Genomic DNA, 15,507 nt, shown 5'->3' with positions numbered 1-15,507 from the left:
TGGGCACAAGCTCTGCTGCCCAGGAGGGTCCCGTAGTGCAGGGGTTTGCAGATGGACACGTAGCGGTCGTAGCACATGATGGTCAGGAGGAAATACTCTGCTGAGATGAAGAACACAAAGAAAAAGAGCTGAGCAGCACATCCTGAGTAGGAGATGGTCGTGGTGTCCCAGAGGGAATTGTGCATGGCTTTGGGGACAGTGGTGCAGATGCAGCCCAGGTCAGTGAGGGCCAGGTTGAGCAGGAAGAAGAACATGGGGGTGTGCAGGTGGTGGCCGCAGGCTACGGCGCTGATGATGAGGCCGTTGGCCAGGAGGGCAGCCAGGGAGATGGCCAGGAAGAGGCAGAAGTGCAGGAGCTGCAGCTGCCGCGTGTCTGCCAATGACAGCAGGAGGAAGTGGCTGATGGAGCTGCTGTTGGACATTTGCTGTGTCTTGGCGTGGGGATCTGTAAGAAAAGTAATGATGGAATAGTTCAGTTTGGAGAGGATTTAAAAGATCCCAGCCCAGCTTGGTGTCACTTTCCCCCCACTGCCTGCCCAGGGCTCTGCTGCCTGGAGCTGTCCCTGCCAGCAGCTGCTTCCCTGTGCCCAGGGCTGGGCCCTGCCAGTGCTGCCAGAGCCCAGCCCAGCCCTGGGGGCGCAGCTCTGCCCTGCAGACCCCTCCCAGCACAGATCACTGCCCAGGGCCAGCTCTGCCTCTGCAGGCTCTGATGGCAATGTGATAGCTATCCTGAGGAGGCTGGAAAAGTGACACTAAAGCTGCCTGTGAGGGACCCTGTGATAATTTCTGTCAGTGCCTGCTTTAATAAAATACAAGAAAAAAATATTATATTTTTTCCAAACTGAACTTAGAGATTAATATCTATATGCAATTTCCCTTCTACGCAACGCAGAGCAGTAGATTATAAAATCATGATTTTCCCTTTTATGCAGGCCCTGCCTTACTGTGCTCCCTGTGTAATCTACCTACAAACATTCTGGAGTTAAATGTTATGCTGGGAGCAGTTCTGAATTATGCAGCATCCTCACCACACAGGGACAACCCTTCCAAGCCGCACCAGCTGTCTCCTTCCACCCAAACCTTGTCCCCCAGTGCTGGGAGCAGCTCCCTGGGCTGGCTGAGAGCTGTCCCTGGCAGGCAGCAGAGTCCCTGCCCCAGCACAGTGCCCTGGGCTGCAGGACCCTGCTCTGCACCACAGCCCTGGGCACCCCTGGCTGCTCTGCACAAGAGATCATCAGAGAATGTACTCACACAGTCTGCAGGCATTGGGATGTTCCAGCTTTAGGAGATCAGTGCAGGAGCTGTAGCTGCATTGTCCTGCAGCCAGAGGCTTCCTGTGTCAAGGGCTGGGAGTGATTCTGCTCCAGTCACTTCCGAGGATCTTCCCAGCCCTGACTGATTGAAGCTCTCTGTGCCTCTGTGCTGTGCCCGGGGTGGCTGCAGACAGTGCCCCAGCCCTGCTGGGCTGGGAGAAGAGCTGCTCATGAAGAGAAAGTGTTTTTGAAGCTCTTCTTGGTTGCCAGGATTGCCTTCTGAGCCAGGAGCCCAGCCCAGCTCAGCAGTAGAGATACAGCACAAGGACTTTAATGTCCCTCTTGGGGATTGGGGCTGAGTCTCTGAGCATCAGTCCCTGAGTGGGAGCTGAAGAAACCTCTCAAGAACTCCAAGTCACAATCAAACTCCAAAGTTTTCTAAAGTTTTAATGGGTCCCTCTGAGGGACACAACTGAGAAAGTGTCCCCAGGTTCCAGTTAGAGCAGGAAATTGGAGGCAGTGATGACAAGTAGGGACAAAGTGAAGCCAAGTCTTGGTGCCCTGGAGCACAGCAGGGTCTGTGCCACCAAGGGCTGGGAGGAGACACCTTGTCCTGAGCCACTGGAGCCTCCTGGCACAGCCCCAGCAAGGCTGGCCACTGTCACCCCTTGTCCTGCCCTCAGCATCCCCCCACATCCCAGTGGCCTCAGGGATCTGCTGGGACGAGTCCCTGGGGAGCCTTGGTCAGGAATGGCCCTGGGGGCTCCTTCATGCTCCCAGAGACTGCAGGTTTTTCAGAGGACTTTGGGTTTTGCTTTTGCCTTGGAGTCTCTGAGAGCTTTGTGCAATCATGGCCTATAATTATCTGCTTTAATTAATCTCTTCAAAGCCTTTGTCAGTAACAACACTCAGTGGGGCTCATTAATGCTTCAAGGTACTCAGTTTTTTTAAGGTACTCTGAGTTTCCCTTTTGACAACAACTCTTCTAGTAGTTTATGCAATCATGGCCCCAATTATCTACTTTAATTAGTCCCTTGAGAGCTTTATATTGACACTCAGTGGGTCTCATTAATGCATTGAGATACTCAACGTTTTAAAGGTAGTTTGGATTTTCCTTTCCTCTCTGACTCTCTGAGAGGGTTTTGGGCGATCCTGGCATCCAGTTCTTTCCTCCAAGGAGTCCATGAGGAGCCTGTGTTGGGGATGGACCTCAGTGAGACCCATTAATGCTTTGAGACACTTTGGGTTTTTCTTTTGCCTTGGACTCCTGGAAAGGTTTGTGCAATCTCATCTCAGGCTCTGAGGTTCAAGGGCTCAGCACCAAATGCACCACGGGGCTGATTGGGATCAAGCTCATCCTGACAAACCATGGCTCTGCCTTGATTTCCCTCTGGTCTGGTGCCATTCATTAGGAAGATTTTGAAATCTAGTTATGGAGAAATATTTCCAAGAGATTCTAAGAAATACACATTCCTATTTTGAAGGGTGTATTTCATTGTTATTCTCTTTAGAGCAGAGGTGATTGCAGCATTATGTGTTTGATATTTGTGAGAAATGGATTTGTAAAGGATTCTCAAAGCCTGACTGAAAGCTCACACAGTCTTGTACATCTGGATGCAAACTCTGAGATAAGGTGTGCTGACTCAGAATGGCCCTGGAATAGAGAAGACATTGCTGAGACAGAGATTGAACTAGAAAGAAGTTTCAATCCATGGCCTTGCAAAAAACCCAAATGCTTTTGAGAATTAGAACTGTGAAAGATGCATTGGTGCAAAACCACGTGGGGTACAATAATGAGTGGTTGGTGTTAGAAGTATTAGCACCATTGTGTAGGAAAACCTGATAAACTGAAAAACATTAATAAGGTATAGTAAACACAAAATAACTTGGCTTTGGATAGAATGGCATTGAGTTTTACATGTCTTATGTTTCACCCTTCAAGGAGTCTAAAAATGGAATAAAATATTTTTAAAAATATGCCTCTCAGTTGCCCTGTCTGTGTAGAGCTGGGATTTTTCAACAGTGCTGAGTCCCTGGACATCAGTCCCTGAGAGGGAGCTGAAGGAAAACTTCTCAAGAACTCAGAGTCAGATTTAAACTCCAAAGTTTCTTGAAGCTTTAATGGGTCTCACTGAGAGACACAACTGAGAAAGTGTCCCCAGGTTCCAGTTAGAGCAGAACACTGGAGGCACTGATGACAGGGGGGGACAAACAAGGGAAAGGTGTCTCTGATGCTGAGCACACCTGGATGTGTTTCAGGAATGCCAAGGGCCAAGGGCTGAGCCCCAGCCCCTGGCAAGGCAGATCCTGTCCCTCCCTCATTGCTCAGGGCTCTTCCCGGCCCACAGGGCTCTGGCCATGTGCAAAGCCAAGGGCAGCACCATGGGGCGGCCCCTGCCAGGCTGCTGAGCAGGGACAAGGAGGCAATGAGGCCCCAGCACAGCAAGGCTCACTTGTCCCCTGCTTTCAGTGAAGACTTTTTTCCTGATGTCAAACATATCCTACCCCTGGCTTATTTGCAGACTACGTCCTCTCATTCTGTCAGGTGCTGCCTGTGAGAAGAGACCAACCCCCACCTGACTACAGCCTCTGTTCAGGTGGTTGTAGAGAGTCTCACTGGAGACCATTGTAGCCATTGGGGACATTGTAGCACGACAGGGCCTCATGGAATCAAGGGGACCACAGTGACAGTGTGGGGCTCCATGGGACAAAGGGGCCAATCTGACACCGTGGAATCAAGGAGATCATTGTTACACTACAGGGCCTCATGGAACCAAGGAGGCCATGATGACACTTTGAGGCCACGTGGAACCAAAGGACCATTGTGACACTGCAGGGCCTCATGGAATCATGGAGTCCATTGTGACACTACAAGACCTCACTGAAGCAAGCAATCATTGTGACACTATGGAGTCCTGGCAGGCCAAAGGACAATTGTCACAATTTGTGGCACCATTGAACCAAGGAGTCCATTGTGACAGTACAGGGCCCCATGGAACTGAGGATTCATGGAACAGTGCAGGACCCCATGGAACCAAAGGTCCATTGTGACACTGTGGGGCCTCATGGAATCCTGGAGGCCATGATGACACTTTGAGGCCTCGTTGAACCAAGGGGCTCTGCAGGACCTTGTGGAACCAAGGAGACCCTTCTGCCATTGTGAGTCCCCATGGAACCAAGGGTCCCTTGGGATACTGCAGTGTGGGAAATGCAGGCACAGAGAGCTCTCAGGGCCTTGGGCATACAGGCTCAGAGATAGAGATGGATACAGGGTTTGAGCTAAGACCTTGGAGAAGGCTTAGAGAATTAGAGCATTAAAGTGAAACAGACATAAAGCAAGAATATAAGTTTGTAGTTTAAGTAAAAATATGTTTCAAGAAAACAGAAATATGGATTATGTAAGCAAAGCACTATGTTAAGTAAGATAGTGAAAGATTTTAAAGTTTAGCAAAAATGAGTTGTTGTAAAGTTAATTAGATGTTAAGATATATCAGTGTAGGTTTCTGCAGTGTTATATGATATACTGGAAAATGATGAATTGCACCAAAGCCATGGGAAGAAAAGCAATTAATGATTGGTATAAAAAGACACTAGCAAAATTCATAGAAGTTTTTGATTGGCTAAAAAAGTAATATAAGGCATTTGTAACTAAAAATGAGGAAGCTTCTGATATTATGGCCCTGGATGTAACACCTTGAATGTCTCACCCTTCTATGAGACTGATGAAATAAAGCAATAAACCATCTTTGACAATGTCTCTCAGTTGTTCCATCTCTTGTAATATTAATCTCCCAATAGAGATCTTATGGACATCAGGTCTACCCTTTGAAATCAATGGCAATGTAGGAATAGCAAGTCTACCTATTTTAAAAAATCAAGGGGGATTTAGGAACATCAGGTCGACCTTTTGAAATCAATAGGGATTTAGGGAAACCAGATTTACCCATTAGTCAATGGGGATTTTGCAGAAATTTGGTGCTGAAATGGGGAAATTTGGGGGAAATACTGGGCTGAATTCTGGGAATTTCCATTTCAGGATCATGGTGCTGACACTCTGGAAGTCCTGGCATAATTCCTGAGAGCTAATCACAAATTCTTGATCCCGCACCTTCAGCCTGTGCTGGAGCTGTGCCTCCCCTTAAGCCCAAAATCGTTGTTTTCAGCCCCAAATCTGGGAATTCCAAGGCCAAAGTTGGGATTTTTGGCAGCAAAAATTTTCAGACGTTGGGTCTACCCATTGAGGTCAAAGGGGATTGAGGGATATCAGGACTACCCATTAATAGGGCTTGATTGGGAAGGGTTAGGAGTTCAACTGGGAGCACTGGGAAGGGCTAAGGGGGGGCACTGGGGTTACTGGGAGCACTGGGGCATAAGTGGGACCACTGGGAGGGATTTATAGAGATACATGGGTATAAACAGAATTCAACATGTACCCTTGAAAGTCAATGGGGCTTCAGGGACACCAGGTCCACCCAGTCAAAGCAATGAAGATTTTTGGGACACCAGTTTTGGGGGCCCTCAGGGGTTTTGGGTGATTTAGTTGTTCAAGGGGTACCCAGCTGTATCCAGGTAATTTTTGGGTTAATCCAGGTGATTTTCAGGGACACAGAAATACACGGAGGTAATTTTTGGGGATACCCTGGTGTACCCAGATGATTTTTTGGGAGATCCAGGTGATTTGGGAGAGTATACAGGTGTACCCAGATAATTTTGGGGGCTCTCCAGGTTATTTTTGGGGCATCCAAGTACCCTAACTCACCCTAAAAGCCAGGAGAAGATGATGGCCACTGTCGTCCCAGTCAACGTGGACACAGATGACCCTTGGCAGCCGAGGGGCTGTTGGGGGGCACCCCAACATTCAGGGGGTACCCCAAAACTCCAGGTGAGGGCCTCAAGGGTGGGAGAGAGCCCTGAGTTACCTCAGGAGAGGATGCAGTGCAGGTACATCCAGGTGCTTTGATCCGTGGAGTTGCTGAAGACAGTGCTCTGCACCAGCTCTAGCTCTGGGTGGGGGCAAAGGGGGCACCCCAAAATCTCTAGGGGGCAGTGAGGGACACCCCAGTATCTGAATACTCAAGTGTACCAGAGTTCAGGTGTACCCATTAAAGTCAAAGGAGATTTAGAGACACCAGTTGTACTCATTCAACCCAACAGAACGCATCACCTCCCACTTTAGGCAAGGGAGGGGCTGGAAAATTTGGGGATCCTGTGAAATTGTGGGAATTTTTCTGGGGAATTGCTCACATTTGTTCAGCCATTTGTGGGGTTATGCCCCAGCCTCGCCCTTTCAGGAGTCCCTGGCAGCTGCAGGCAGTGGTGCCAGGCCGAGAAGTTGGAGAAGTCGCAGCTCAGCAGTGCCCCAGCAAAGGATAGCTTGGCCTCAGGGTCCTGCCTGCCCGCCAGCACCCACTAGTGTTCCTAGGCATAGACTGAGAGGGCACCAATATAAACCAGTAAGCACTGGGAGCACAAGGAGGCCCGTGAAGGCATCTCCCAGAATAAACCAGTAAGGCCTCATGTACCGAAACCCATCCGTAATGTCATCTAAGGGCTCCCAGGTTTATAGTGGGACAGCGCCAGTATAAGCCAGTAAGCACTGGGAGCCACCCCCGAGCTTCTGAGGCCCATGACGGCAGCTCCCAGTATAAACCAGTAAGGCCTCATGCACCAAAACCCATCCTCAGCGTAGTCTAAGGGCTTCCAGGTTTATAGTGGGAGGGGACCAGTATAAGCCAGTAAGCACTGGGAGCCACTCATGAGCCCCTGAGACCTGTGACAGGGTCAGGAGTCTGTGTTTGCAGTGCAGGGACATTCCACAGCCCTGAACATCCTGTGTGTGTGTGAGGGGACATAAACCCAGTGAGCACAAACAGCTGCAGCTATTCCTGGAGTTTCCAGAGAGTAACATCCCCTGGGAACCCCTGGATGCAGGGCTGGGATGAGCTCCTGTGCCCAGAGCTCCCCGTGTCCATCCCTCCGGCCATGGGGCACCTCGGGCAGGGGCAGGGGCAGGGTGACACTCGCAGGGCTGAGGTCCCTGCCAGGCTCTGGCAGTGGCAACAGAGTCCAGGGAGCCCCTGCTCGTGCTGCAATGAACTGTGTGTGTGTGTGTGCCAAGGAAGGACTCGTGTCCCTGGACACCCCTGGGGCTGTGAGCAGGGCATGAGCCCAGCTCAGGGCTGGGCACCTGACAGAGCCCTGACATTGCTGGGTGTGCCCCTAAGAGCAGAGTTGGGCAAGGTGACTGTGGTTAAATCCCTCTGGAGATCAAGTGAACGCCAAGTGTCTCTGTCACTGTCCCTCCTTATTCAGAAAACAGGAGAAAATATGGTGAAAAAATTGTGGGTCACCTTAAAAATAGATTAATGTTAGGAGGACTAAAAAACAAAGGTCAAATGCAGAAGCAAGGAAGATCAAGGGGATAGAAGAATTCAGCACAAGAATTCAGCACAAGAATTCAGCACATGTAGTGGTTGCTTTGGAAGACAAATGTATTAATACAGAAAATCCAGACACCCCCTTGTCCCCCTCATTTCCCTGCTGATCAGGACATCCCATGGAATAGAAGATCCCTTGGGTCAGTCCAGCCCAGCTGTCCCATTCCATCCCATCCCATCCCATCCCATCCCATCCCATCCCATCCCATCCCATCCCATCCCATCCCATCCCATCCCATCCCATCCCATCCCATCCCTCTGTCCCCAGGAACACTTGCCCACCCCCAAGACATTGGTTGGGGGGGTTGCAGAGATGCCTCATGTGGGGCCAGCCCTGCTCAGGAGCAGCCAAAGCCTCGGGATGAGACCAAACCCACTCCAGCCACGAGAGCCAAGCACAGCAGGACAGGGGCTGCTCTGGGCAAAGGGAACTCCATCCCAGCCACACCTAGACCAAGGGGGCTCAGGGGGCTCTTCCCACCTCTGTTATTCCACCATTCAATGAATCTTTTCCTTGGAGAGCTCTTTGAAGGCAGAATTAACAGAAAGGCAGCAGCAGAACTATAAAATGCAGCAGTACAAACACAGCAGCTCCAGTGAGGAGTGAACCCTCCCAGGGCAGTGCTGTGGCAGGAGAAGCAGCCAGGAGGAGGAGGATGAGCTCAGTGCATGTGTGTGTGTCCCAAGGCACAGAGGGTGAGGGTGGGCAGAGGTCAGGGCAGGGCTGGCAATGGCAGGGCAGAGGCAGGGGCAGCGAGATGGGAGTGTGCAGCCTGCAGGGACACAGCAGCAGCTGTGGGACAGCGCAGGACAAGCTGTGCTGGACATGGCCAAGGGCCCTGGCAGGGCTGGCAGTGCCCAGGAGAAGCCAAGTCTTGGTGCCCTGGGGTACAGCAGGGTCTGTGCCACCAAGAGCTGGGAGGAGACACCTTGTCCTGAGCCACTGGGGCCTCCTGGCACAGCCCCAGCAAGGCTGGCCACTGTCACCCCTTGTCCTGCCCTCAGCATCCCCCCACATCCCAGTGGCCTCAGGGATGTGCTGGGACGAGTCCCTGGGGAGCCTTGGTCAGGAATGGCCCTGGGGGCTCCTTCATGCTCCCAGGGACTGCAGGTTTTTCAGAGCACTTGGGATTTTGCTTTTGCCTTGGAGTCTCTGAGAGCTTTGTGCAATCAGGGCCTCAAATTCTCTCCTCCAAGAGTCCAGGAGGAGCCTGTGTTGATGATGGACCTCAGTGGGACTGACACTGAAACTGCATGAAAAACAGAAACTCCCCAACAACATCTTCTCAGTGTTACAGAATTTAGGCATTACTTTATTCTGGCCAGGATGTTTTTGTGCCCAGCATGTGAAATAGAAATCATTCCATCCACACATGCACGGATTGGGCAGTGAAAGTCATTCCATCACACATGGTTCTTTACTAGGCTTTTCACATACTTATACAGACAAAACCCAAAGAAATTCATGTTTCATTGAAGAAATTAATTGATCCTAAATTGCACAGTTCTTAGTATTCAATCTCCTATGGGTTATTGATCCCTTTGCCTTTGCTGTGAATTAGGCCCTCATTTGATTCTCTTACCAATCTTTTCCTAGACCAGGTGTCACCAACCACACTGGGGGTGATGTTCACTGATGTTTGTTTATCTCCTGTGTATCTTCTGACTACTCCCAGTCTGTAGATTGAAGAGAAACTTCCATTCCCCTCCTGTAGGGCAAAGGCAAACAAACCCCTGAGTGAAGTTACATTAAAAAAATTAAAATGTGTATCATTTGCAGCAAGTCCCTTGTGTTCTGGAGCATCACAATGCTCTCCTTGGCTCCACAAGGTCAAGAAGTGTCACATCAACCTCTAGTTCCACAAAGTCCTGCAGTGTCACAGTTGCCTTTTTGTTCCACAAGACCCCACAGTGCCACAACTGTCCCTTCATTCCAGGAAGCCCTGCAGGGTCACAAAGGCCTCTATAATTCCATGAGGCCCCACAGTGTCACCATGGCCCCTTAGTTCCGTGTGTTCCACACTGTGACATGAATCCCGATCTCCATGGGGTCCTGTAGTGTCACAATGGTCTCCTTGGCTCCATGGGGACACAGTTGGCACAATTTCAATTTCCATGGTACAAGAAGTGCTCCTTGGTCCACAAGGCCCCACAGTGTCACAATGGCCCCTTGATTTCATGACACTGTGTAGTGTCCCAGCGTTCTCCATGATTCCATACTGCCCTGCAGTGTCACAATGGACTGTTGGTTCAATAAAGCTCAACAGTGTCACCATGGCCCCTTGGTTCCATGGAGCCCCACAGTGTCACTGTGCTCCTCTTGGTCCACAGGGCCCTGAAGAGCCACAATGGCCCTTTGGTTCCAGCCGGCCTTGGTTTCAAAATGCTCTCCACAGTTTCATGAGTACCCTGTGTCACAATAGACTCTTGGTTCTGTGAAGCTCCTCAGTGTCACAAAGGCCCCTTGGTTCCATGAGGTTTGGTAGAGTCACAATTCACTCCTTGGTTCCACGAGGCCCTGCTGGGTCACAATGCCCAGGGTTCCATCAGTTTCCACAGTGCCACCATGGTCTCCTTGGTTCTACAGTATCCCAATGGTCTCCTTGGTACCATCCAGTCCCAATGTCACAATGGATTTTTGGTACCATGAGGTTCCACAGTGTCACAAGGGTCACCTTGGTTCCATGAGGATACAAAAGCTTTGCATAAACATTGAGCAACACCAGCTTAACACACCTGGGAACATCTGTCTGTATTCAGATAATGGGAAAAAAATGAGAAAGGCACCAGCAGCTTCCATCTGCAACAGAGATCCAGGGAAGGGACAGGAACAGAGAATTCAGCTGAAAGACTCCAAGAATTCACAGAATCACAGAATCACTGGATTGGAAGAATCCTTCAAGATCATAAAGGCTAATCCCTGCCTTAACACCTCAACTAGACCATGGCACTCAGTGCCATATCCAGTCTGTTTGTAATCACATCCAGATGGTGACTCCATCAGCCCCTCTGGGCAGATCATTCCAGTACTTCGTCACCCTTTCTGTAAAAAATACTTTCCCAATATTCAACATATATTTCCCTTAGCACAGCTTAAGACTGTGTCCTCTCATTCTGTCAGACGTTGCCTGAAGAAGAAGACAAATCCCCACCTGACTACAACCACTTTTCAGGGAGTTGTAGTCATAAGGTCACCCAGAGTCCTGCTTTTCTCCAGGATAAACAACCCCAGCTCCCTCAGCCACTCCTCACAGGACTTGTGTTCCAAACACCTCACCATCCTTGTTGCCCTTCTCTGGATATGCTCCAACCCCTCCATGCCCTTCCTAAATTGGGGGCCCAGAACTGGACACAGCACTCGAGGTGCTGCCCAACCAGTGCTGAGCACAGGGGAAGAATCACTGCCCTGCTCCTGCTGGCCACACAATTCCTGATCCAGACCAGGGGCCATTGGCCTTCTTGGCCACCTGGGCACACTGCTGGCTCATGTCCAGCCTGCTGTCCATCAGTGTCCCCAGGTCCCTTTCTGCCTGGCTGCTGTCCAGCCATTCTGTCCCCAGCCTGGAGCACTGCAGGGGTTGTTCTGGCCAAAATGCAGGATCCAGCACTTAGTTTATTAAACCTCACCTTGTTGGATTTGGGCCCTGGATCCAGCCTGTCCAGGTCCCTCTGCAGAGCCCTCCTGCTCTCCAGCACATCCACACTCACACCCAGCTTGGTGCCATCTGCACATTTGCTGATGCTGCACTCAATGCCCTCATCCAGATCATCAATGCAGATTTTGAAATCCACGCTGGCTGGCTCTGATCCCTCAGCCATCCTGTAGGTGCCCTGTGATGGCACTCAAGGTGATCTGTTCCATCACCTCACCAGGCACCCAGGTCAGGCTGACAGGCCTGCAGTTCCCCACATCCTCCTTCCAGCCCTTCTTGGGGATGGGCTCACATTGGCACCTCCAGTCCTCTGACACCTCCCTGCTGAGCCAGCACTGATGAGAAATGATGGAGAGCACCTTGGGGAGATCATCCAGCAGCTCCCTCATCCCCCTAGGATGGATCCCATCTGGTGCCAGAGACACCAGTGAGCATCTGAGTGGCTCAGCAGATCCCCAGCTGCTTCCTCCTGGATTACAGGGGTCTGTTCTGCTCCCTGTCCCCATCTCCCAGCTCAGGAGAACACTTGTCCTCAGGACATCCTTTCTTATTTTTCGAAACTGAGGCAAAGAATGGGTTAAGTGTCTCAGTCTTTTTCTCATCTTCAGTTTCTCTATTCCCCACTGCATCCAATAAAGAGCTGAGATTCTCCTTGTCCTACGGTTTGCTAATAACATATTTATAATAATATTTTCTATTATTTTTCACAGAAGTGGCCAGGCTAAGTCCTAATTGAGTTCTCACTTCTCTCATTTTCTTTCTGCATGACCTAACAACATCCTTAAACACTTCCTGAGTTGCCTGCACCTCTGTCCAAAGGTGATACATCCTCTTTTCTCCCTGAGTGCCTGGAAAAATCTCCATACCCAGCTAGGAGAGTAATTTTCCTCACTAGCTCACCTCTGGCACACTGGGACATGCTCCTCCTGCTCATTCATGATTTCTTTCTTGAACTGTCTCCATCCTTCTTGGAATGCTTTGTTTTTAAGTCGTTAAAACTTTTCTTGTTTCCCTTAAAAAAGTCAGTTATGCCCAAATCTGTATCCTGAATAGGCTGAATTCTGCTCTCTGTAAGGGCAGTGTAGAAATTTTGCTGATGCCCCTCCTTCTTTCACAGAATATTTAAAAACTCAATAATTTCATGGTCACTGTACCCCAAACAGCCTCTGACCATCACATCTCCCACCAACCCTTCTCTGTTTGTGAACAGCAGGAGACAGAGCTTTCCTGGGCAGTGGGAGTGTTACCAAAAATTCAGTAAAATAAAATACTCCCAATCACCAATATAGCATTAAAAAGCAGCATTCTTTATTTGGCTGGATACACAGGGGACAGCTCCCCCCAAAGCCAAGTACAGGAAAGTTTCTGTTTATATTCTGTACTTTGCAAACTTATTCATTGACTGTCCTGGACTAAACACACATATGATAATCATTTCCCCAAAATCATGAACATATTTTCCCTCCCCTTTACCCATGGGTTCTTCTGTCCTGGGGCGTCTCTCTGGTGGTCCCTGGTGGTCGTGAACCCCAATGTTCCAGTTCAGCATGGCTGAGCTGGCAGGACACTGAGGCTGGGGAACTTCCCGTTCTCTTTCTCACACAATGAGCATTGTGAAGTTTCCAGAGGCCAGTGGTTTTGGAGAACAGGAATTGTGTTAGCTCAGCTGGGATGGGCAATTTATCATCTGGTAACATGAGGTCACAGAGTGGGCTATGACATCACCGAGTGGGCTATGACATCACAGAGTGAGGTATGCGAGGTCATTGAGTGTCACAGGCTGTCCCTGTGACATCACAGAGCTGACTGTGACATCACAGGACAGAGGTGTGACATCACAGAGCAGGCTGTGACATCACAGGAGGGGCTGTGTGACATCCCAGCAGGGCTGTGTGGGGTCACTGGGTTGGTCACTCTGCCCCAGCCCCCCCTCACAGTTTCCCCAGACAAGTCCAATGCTGTTCATGCCCAGCAGGGTCCCCTGTCCCCCGGGATCCCCCTGCTCCACCTGGAGCCACAGCCTCCCCCAAGGATGTTCCAGAAATCAACCCCAGAGCCTGACACGGGGACAAGGGGCCAGGGCTGTGTGACCAGGACATCAAGGATGTGGATTATCCAGGTGACTGGGGCATGGTTTGGGTTGCCCAGGGCAGGAAAGATGTCTGGCAGCTGGAGCAGGGTGAGGGAAGGGCCTCCAAGGTGGGGCTGGAGCCCTTTGGCTGTGAGGAGAGGCTGAGGGAGCTGGGCTTTTCCAGCCTGGAGCAGGGAAGGCTGAGGGGCTCCTCATGCCAGCAAGGACAGGAGTTTAAATGAGTCAGGCTGGTTTCAGTATTTCCACAACACAAAACACAGCATTAATTCCCTTGCTCCATCAACCTTGAAACTTTTGCACGTAGAAGATTTTTTTCAGGCTTTTTTAACCTCACTCCAAGCAGAGCATCCTGATACAACAACTTGATTGTTTTTATATCTATCACAGCATCATCTGTGCCTAAAATCAACTTTGTAGAGAAATCCCCTATGGATGGTGGACCTCTCAGATGCTGCTGGGATGTCTCTCATTGTTGAGGGAAAAGTTTCAATGTTTATTAAATTTTATGATGTTTACATTTTTATGTTAGCAATGAAGAGAAACCTTTCCCAGCCTCTCAAGTCCTACCAGTTCCTGACCCCCAAAGCACAGAAACCAGATGAGGCAGTGAGGATCAGGGGCAGGGCACAGGCAGGGATTTGGGGTGGTTGTGAGCCCAGGGCAGGAGCCAGCCCTTGGCCTTGGTGAACCTCATCCAATTGTCCTGGGCCCATGGCTCCAGCCTGTCCAGATCCCTCTGCAGAGCTTCCTGCCCTGCAGCACAGCCACACTCCCACCCAGCTTGGCCTCACCTGGACACTGACTCAGGGTGCCCTCCATGGCCTCGTCCACATCAGCAAGAAAGAGATTTCACTGCCCTGGCCCCAATCCTGAGCCCTGGGGACACCCCTGGATGTGGCTCCATTGCCCAGCACTCCTTGGGCTGGAATTCTGTTTTTTATGGAGCTGTGCCTGCCTTTGGTTTGTTTGCTGACAAGAAATGAATATCCCTCTGTGTCTCGGGCAGCTCCTTCTCCAAGGAAAGCAGGTGGGAGCTGGAGCCAAGGAGCTGAAAGCTGCAGGCACAGCCTGGAGGGGAGGAAGCTCAGATTTGCACAAGACTGCTCTGAGTGCCAGGGGTTGGATGAGGGAATTGATGGGGTGAGGGTAGGGACAAAGTCTGATTGATTGTCTGCCATAAAGGGTCTTGATTTTCATATCTATTCAGTCTGCATTAGGAGGTTCTCAGGATCAATATCAACTGGAGATTACTGATATTAATCTATAAAAAGGAAAACAAAACTAAATGTGACAAAAAAAGTCCCTGAATTAAACAAAACATGGTATATTCTCTTTGAATACATTTCTGAAATCTGTATTATTAACCACAGAAGAATTAAAGACTTAAAATGAAATTATTCCCAGGGGCTTGCTTTGTTAGGGTGTTTTGAAATATTAAGGAGCCTTTGTCACTGAATTCCTGAACTGAAGAGCTGACCAAGTCTCTGGAGAACTAAAAGTCATTAGAGAACCTCCAAGTTGCTGAAGATCCATCCTCAGCAGAGCAGGAATGAACAGATTCCAGGGGTTTCCAGGCTGCTCAAGAGCTGTGAGCTCACGTGCAGGCACAGGGGCTCCATGGGGACATCTGAGGGGTCTCTGGGCTCCTGAAGATCTGTTTGGTCACACTCAGTCACAGGGGCTCCATGGGGACATCCCAGGGCTCCTTAATCTTCCTAAGGCTCATGAGGTGACAGTCACAGGGCTCCACAGTGACAACAGAGGTGTCTCTGCCCTGCCAAGGAGCCAATTTGTCACAGGCAGTGGCAGGAGTGCAGTGGGGACATCCCTGTGCTCCTAAAGAACAGTGAGGGCACAGACACTCACAGGGGTTCCAGGGTGACACCCCAGGAGTGCCCAGGCTGCCAAAGAGCTGGGATGTCACAGACACTCACAAGGGTTCCTGTCATGGGCACAGTGGGAGCTTCAGGCAAAGTTCATCAGAGAAGCTCCTGTTGGGTGCAGAAAGGACCCCCAACACCCCAATTACACCCCCAACCTCCCCCAAACCAGGACCCCCAGGCTTTCTAAAC

Source organism: Sturnus vulgaris, unplaced genomic scaffold (assembly GCF_052056855.1).
Source record: "Sturnus vulgaris isolate bStuVul1 unplaced genomic scaffold, bStuVul1.hap1 Scaffold_192, whole genome shotgun sequence".
In the NCBI taxonomy this organism is placed as follows: domain Eukaryota; kingdom Metazoa; phylum Chordata; class Aves; order Passeriformes; family Sturnidae; genus Sturnus; species Sturnus vulgaris.
This window is presented reverse-complemented; position numbering follows the sequence as displayed.